Source organism: Salmo salar, chromosome 29 (genome assembly GCF_965601325.2).
Source record: "Salmo salar chromosome 29, fSalSal1, whole genome shotgun sequence".
NCBI lineage: Eukaryota > Metazoa > Chordata > Actinopteri > Salmoniformes > Salmonidae > Salmo > Salmo salar.
In genome coordinates, this window is record NC_138319.1 from 22,430,922 (window position 1) to 22,438,650 (window position 7,729).

Consider the following 7,729-nt stretch of genomic DNA (forward strand, 5'->3'; position numbering starts at 1 on the left):
GTTTCAAGGTTCAAGTTTCAAAGTTCACAAGCTCTTTCAAACCATGGCCTCAGAAGCATACTGGGTTCTGTGAATGCCTATTATCTTACGTTGGCATATTTTCCCCATTTTGTGTTTAAACTCATTACCACTGTGTACCTTCTGCTGCTAATCCCTAAACAAACCGAGAGGGAAATCCCAAATCCTTGTCCCAAAGAACTCCCTCCGTCTGGATTAGATTAGTGAAGAACACCGGCGAATCGAATCAGACTGCAGCAACACAAAGCAGGGATCAAAAGCTTAGTACCGAGACAGAGCCCAATAGGCTACGGCCAGATCTCAAGATTGCTATTGAAAGGTAGAGGAAATATGTAGACTGCAAGGGCCCTCCAGGAGAAGAGCTGAGAAGCTTTCTTTTTCACATTTTCAGTGTATTAGGCCACACAACACACTGCAGCAATGTTAAATAAAAATACTGTTGCATGATTCATTGTTGGCCCTGGCCTGCAGTATGTGTACTACAGTGAATAATTTAACATCTATGTTTGGCATGGTGGTTAAAGAAACGTAAACTCTGTTGAAGCAACAAAGGTTGAGTGAGGAGATTGCGTTCAGAGACATCACAGAAGTTGTTCAATGACAGAAGTTGCTCAATGACAGAAGTTGCTCACGTTCCATTTGTGCAGGGCGGTAGGCAGTCAGGCAGCAGACGCGGTGCAGTCTATAGGAATTTGTCCCACATTTCCTGTCTCTCTTTTTCAGAGGAGCTGCACACAGAGTTTTGATGTGGCGCGTTGCAGTCTACTGACCACAGTCCTGTGGGAAACCACATGAGTCTGGCGTCACTTGGGGCTATAGCAGCTCATCCATATGAAAAGGGAAATAGCAGTCACATCAGCACTATTCACTAATGTAAAAACACTATGGTTTGTATGCTTCACAAAAAAGGTACAAAAAAATTCTCCACATGTAAAGACCTGATGATGAATACAAAACAATTGTTGTACTACATTGGCTTCCAGCTCTAAAATATCTCCCGAGACAGTGTACATTACGTCTCCATGCCAGTGGCGCACAACAGAAAAAATATGTTTTCGTACACTACAGACGGACTTTGGAAGTCCACGCATGTTCTTTAGCCTGGTGACATTTACCTATGCTAAAAAGGTTGGTAAAACACGAGGGACTGCAATCCAGCCAGTATGACCAGAGGCAGGTTTTGAGGATTACATTCTGAGAAGATCAGAGAATTCAACATGCCATGCTAACACAGCCCAACATATCACAGCTTCAAACTGCATAAGACAATATCAAATCTGGTACATTCCTGCATCTTTTATACTTATGTTGGGATATTAATATGATTGTATATATAGATTTTTCTTTATACTTTTAAGGGCTGTAGGAATTCGCTCATGAGTAAGGCAGCAACAAAAACTAAACATATCAATGAAAAGGTATTTAATTTCACACATATATTTTTGTTAACAAAGGAAACAAATCTTATCAAACACAAAATGTACCTTGTCTACTATTGCTGCTCAATTCTCACAGTCAGAAAACAAACACTTCTGGTAACCAATAACAAATAAGGAAATATGGAGTTGCAAATGAAAAGGGTAAACATTAGAAAATGCCACCAATTTTCTATTTTTTTATAATAATACAAAAGCAATGAGGTGTCACGGTTCAGAACTGAAAATCTTTTACAGTCATATCAATGGCCCAAGCAAACTTGCCTCCTTGCATTTTATTGTAGATCTTGTCGATTGGCATTGAATTTCCTACACCTGACATGAAGAGTAAACAAAAAAAATCATGTTTACACATGCTACAAAAATACACAAAGTGAATATTTTTAGAGGGCAACAATAAGCGTTGTAGCACTTCACTCTGAAACTGACAGAGGTCAAGGATACATGTTAGGCTAAATTATCAATGTTAGGCTAAAGTCTGTTAGCAGACAACTGATATCCTTTGGTCCAGGTAGTTGAGTTTGGACGTGCCCAGAGCGATGACCTTGTTCTCCTCCCTGTCAGTCATCTGTAGATATAGCTTCTTCAGCAGTTCCTCCATCATCTTCACCACAGCCTCCTTCTCAACCAGCCCGAGGAGAGCAGAGGAGACCACACCTCTATTTAAATATTATTTGAAATAATTTCAAATTATTGATCTGTGCTTGACTGAGCTTGCTTGACTTAATTTCACCAAGAGAATGGTCTCAAAATAGACAAACCACCACTGATGTTAAAACAATGGAGGCCTAAACAAACATCTCAGTAGCAGTTTGGATCAACCCTTCCACATCAATCGTGGGTAATCAATCTTGGTTTCTCAAATGATTGCCTCGCCTGGTTTACCAACTACTTCTCTGATAGAGTTCAGTGTGTCAAATCGGAGGGCCTGTTGTCCGGACCTCTGGCAGTCTCTATGGGTGTGCCACAGGGTTCAATTCTTGGGCCGACTCTCTTGCTCTCCTGCAATGATGTTGCTCTTGCTGTCCACTTGTCTGTCCACTTCTGTCCACTTCCCTGATCCACCTCTAAGCAGACGACACCATTCTGTATACTTCTGGCCCTCTTTGGATACTATGTTAACTAACCTCCAGACAAGCTTCAATGCCATACAACTCTCCTTCCGTGGCCTCCAACTGCTCTTAAACGCAAGTAAAACTAAATGCATGCTATTCAATCAATCACTGCCCGCACCTGCTCGCCCGTCCAGCATCACTACTCTGGACGGCTCTGACTTAGAATACGTGGACAACTACAAACACCTGGGTGTCTGGTTAGACTGTAAACTCTCCTTCCAGACTCACATTAAGCATCTCCAATCCAAAATGAAATCTAGAATTGGCTTCCTATATCGCAACAAAGCATCCTTCACTCATGCTGCCAAACATACCCTCGTAAAACTGACCATCCTACCGATCCTCGACTTCAGTGATGTCATCTATAAAATAGCCTCCAACACTCTACTCAACAAGCTGAATGCAGTCTATCACAGTGCCATCCGTTTTGTCACCAAAGCCCCATACACTACCCACCATTGCAACCTGTACGCTCTCGTTGGTTGGCCCTCGCTTCATACTCGTCGCCAAACCCACTGGCTACAGGTTATCTACAAGTTTCTGCTAGGTAAAGCCCCGCCTTATCTCAGCTCACTGGTCACCATAGCATCACCCACTCGTAGCACAAGCTCCAGCAGGTATATCTCACCGGTCACCCCCAAAGCCAATTCCTCCTTTGGTCGTCTTTCTTTCCAGTTCTCCGCTGCCAATGACTGGAACGAACTGCAAACATCTCTAAAGCTGGAGACTCATATCTCCCTCACTAGCTTTAAGCACCAGCTGTCAGAGCAGCTCACAGATCACTGCACCTGTACATAGCCCATCTGTAAACAGCCCATCTATCTACCTACCTCATCCCCATACTGTATTTATTTATTTATCTTGCTCCTTTGCACCCCAGTATCTCTACTTGCACATTCATCTTCTGCACATCTACCATTCCAGTGTTTAATTGCTATATTGTAATTATTTCGCCATCATGGCTTATTTATTGCCTTAACTTACCTCATTTGCACTCACTGTATATAGACTTTTTGTTTTCTTTTGTTCTACTGTATTATTGACTGTATGTTTTGTTTATTCCATGTGTAACTCTGTGTTGTTGTATGTGTCGAATTGCTATGCTTTATCTTGGCCAGGTCGCAGTTGCAAATGAGAACTTGTTCTCAACTAGCCTACCTGGTTAAATAAAGGTGAAATAAAAATTAAATTAAAAAACTGCCATAAAGCTGGGTTATGAAAGGTCATGTCCACTAGCTGTTATTCTACAATGTTTTCCTGTAAACGAGGAACTGTAGGGTGAAATGTGAACAGTAGGGGTCAAATGCACTCACTTTCAAGTCCTATCAGTTCCTTCCTTCTTGTGTTCATTTTATGCCTCTTTCAGCTCCTTCTTGGTCACATCCAATTGCTGCTGCTTCTGTGCAATCTGGAACAATAAAGGGACAATGTTAGACTGTGTTTTACCTTACATGCATAATTAGTATTTCAACAAAAATTCACAAAAGATTCCACATAGAATGTCACAACTACCAGGACAATGTATATATATATATTTGTGAATTTTTGTTATATATATATATAATCTACATTGGACACAATATTGTAAAAGAGGCATAGAGTATTTTAAAATGGCATAACAATGGCACTACTAGCTACTACATAAATCTGAGAACGCAAATATTCCAGTTACCTTGCCCTGCATGTTTTGCATGGATTTCTCAAAGGTATTGGGTGCTGCCCTCTAATGGTTACAGAGAATGGCCACAGCTCTGTTGGCTCGGTTATAGGACAGCAGACTCATGTCAGCTGAGGAGGAAAACAACAGGCATATCTTTCATTGGTGTACTCTCTTTACTATAAATTTGCATGTTTCAGAGATTCATGTAGTCATGACACAGAGAACATCTGAGTAAAAAATAACGCAAAGTAAGACCAACGAGGGTCACGTATGTCACAGAGAAGAGCTGAGAATTCTTGTCAACTATTGTGAACTAGATATTCCAAAACCTGCACTGAGTGTATTGATGTTGATATAGAAAGTGGACTAACCAGTGGTGAGCTTGTTGAGCCGCTCTTGCAGAGTGGTGGAGGCGTTGAAGGTTCTTGGCTGTTAGACCCCGCATGGACTGGCACAAGTGCTTGTTCAAGTAGGCGGTCTAAGAACAAACGACAACCAAATTTAACCGTATCTGCTGAGGTAGATAAGCATACTGAATGAACCACATAGCTAGTCGTTCTTTGGTTACACTCATTTCCCAGCATTTGCTAAGCATGACCTAAACATGAAATAACCAGGTACACGGGGTCTTCAACTTATGTTTATTCTATCAAACAGGTCATCATCAGGCTCCTTGTTTTCCATGAATAGCTTCAGGTTCTTGAAATCACGTGTACAAATAATAGGGCTGTGTACATTAGATGGATGTTTAAGCCCTGCTTAACAATACATTATACTGGGGAATGGATATAGAACAGTTGCTAGACAGTGCTGCTCACCCTGCCCTCCACAGGCACTTCATCATAGTAGCAGATGGAGTCTTTGCCCAGGAAGTCCAACTCCACCATGAACTCCTGGCCTCCCTTCTGCTGGTTGGCCATCTCATTTTCCTCCTTCTCATTCCCCACTCGCAGGGCCAGCTACATGCACAGAAAGACACACACACACACACACACACACACACACACACACACACACACACACACACACACACACACACACACACACACACACACACACACACACACACACACACACACACACACGTTAGTGAGGGAGATATGACTGTTCTACATTATGTGTTTAAGGTTAACTGAACAGGCTTGCACTTTGTTAACCACACTGAGGATAGTTGTGAGGTCTGTACCTTGTCTATAAAGTAGAGTGCCACTCCTCTCTGCCTGGTCTTCATCTCCCAGTGCTTCCAGTCCTCGGTACAGCCTCCTGATGGTCGCCACCTTCAGCTTGCGTTTACAAGCCACCTCGTACTTCTGCCAGTCCTTCTCTCCCTGAGCACAGAGAGAAAGACTTCTGAGTTTATGGCTTAAAAGAATAAACTAGAAATATAATAGAATTTGAAATGTATGATTTTTACTGGGTTCAGTCTTCAGACTCTTCTCAAAAGTTTGGGTTTCTAAGCCTTCAAATATAATTTAATTCATAAATATCTGGGTTTGTCAATATTCAAATATGATTATTTTCTTTCACAGAAGTTTGAATTTCCAATTCTTCAAATATTGTTCATTTTTGTACACAATAAAACACCACTGATATGTTTAATTATCCAGGAAAGTGGGGCGAAAGGCTTTGTACCTTAAGTTTGGAGCTGGGTTTGAACATGATGTACTTGAAGTTTCCCTGGAAGTTCTCCACCCAAGAGGCCAGACAGGTCACTGTGTCGTCATACTGCACCTTCCTCCACTTGTCATCCATAGGGGCCACTGGTATCTTAGTGTCTCTGGAAAAGCAACCAAAACACTTTATTTCAAGCTTATTGCCTTTAGATCGCTAATTCACTTTTGGGAGCAGCATAAATTTATAGGAATATTGTTTGTTCTGTATGCTCTACTGGACCCCTCACTTGCTGCAGTTGATGGTGATGTCCTAGATGCTCACTTTCAGCTTGTCCATCTTGGGGTGTTCTTCCCTCCCGCGGAAAGGCCCTGGGGGCTCCACCCAGAAGTTACCAATCTTCTCCCTGTGGCCATCCAGCACACAGAAGCCGCACTCCTCCGTTAATTATTCGACATATTTTTCCCTTCAGACCTGATCGAGGGAAAAAACACAGGTTTCCACAAGGGTTGCAATGTTATTGCTCCCCCTAAAAATATATTTAAAGTCTTAGTATTTAGTTTGGGGACTTTGTAATCAGTTACCCGTTTGTTTTTTTGTCATGGCTTTCTTCTCCTCCGACTTCTCCAGAAATTATTTCTTAATGTGCGTGAAATCACACGGACAGCTTCTTCATCTGCTCCCTCTCCTCTGCTGTCATTTCCTGTTTAATCAGTCTCAGGCTGTTTTTTCAATTTAAATAAGTGGTACTAACCTCTCTGTAGTCTGTAAATAAGTTATCTTGGAAGGCACTCTTTGTTCTGTACTCATGGTCCAGCGTCTTGGCGTAAAACTAGGCTACTTCCTCAGCAGCCAAACTCAGTTTTACAGCAAAGCAGGCCTAATACGAGACAGGAAACCTATGAGGATGAGTGAGTGTATGTATGTGGTGGTAACTCACTATTATAAAATAAAGACATTATTGGGTAATGGTTCGTATTCTGGTGGGAAGAGTAGACCTTTGTGCTTCAACGCTGTCCATTTCTTCCCATTGTTGTAATGACCTGCTTCCCCCAAGACAATACGCATATCACAATTTGGTTACAGCACAGAAAGCCATAAAATGTTTATGCAGGTTTAAATCCAACTCAAGTGATAGATACAATAAAGATAAATACAACACATCTCTAGATGCCAGGCCAGATCTAGCTAATGTAGCTAGCTAGCTAATGTTACCCCTTTTCATTGACGATATGTAGCTAACTAGCTAGAAGAAAATTCTTCAAATTTTTGGTATTTTCCTTTTTCACATCAGTTTATTTTTTTATTGTTATCTGTAGTATACCATATTAGAGTTGCTTTTGGAACTACAGAGAAAATTAAATAAGAGAGACTTTTGGAATGACTTTACTGAACAATTTCAAAGATTTTATTGAGCTACAGTTGATATAAGCAAATCAGTCAATTGAAATAAATTCATTAGGCCCTAATCTATGGACTTCACATGACTGGGAATACAGATATGCATCTGTTGGTCACAGATACCTTTAAAAAAAAGGTGGTGGTGTGGATCATAAAACCAGTCAGTATCTGGTGTGACCACCATTTGCCTCATGCAGCATGACATCTCCTTCACATAGAGTTGATCAGACTGTTGATTGTGGCCTGTGGAATGTTGTCCCACTCCTCTTTAATGGCTGTATGAAGTTTCTGGATATTGGCAGGAACTGGATCACGCTGTCGTACATGTCGATCCAGAGCATCCCAAATATGCTCAATGGGTGACATGTCTGGTGAGTATGCAGGCCATAAAAGAACTGGGACATTTTCAGCTTTGTTAAAGAACATTTAATTCTCTGGACACAGCTCTGGTGGACATTCCTGCAGTCAGCATGTCAATTGCACACTCC

At 41.4% G+C, this 7,729-nt stretch overlaps 1 pseudogene; it reads right to left on the minus strand.

The window, feature by feature from the left end:
• Positions 1-1,668: 1,668 nt before the first annotated feature.
• Positions 1,669-6,908, minus strand: LOC106590322 (DNA topoisomerase 1-like; annotated as a pseudogene).
• Positions 6,909-7,729: the final 821 nt, after the last annotated feature.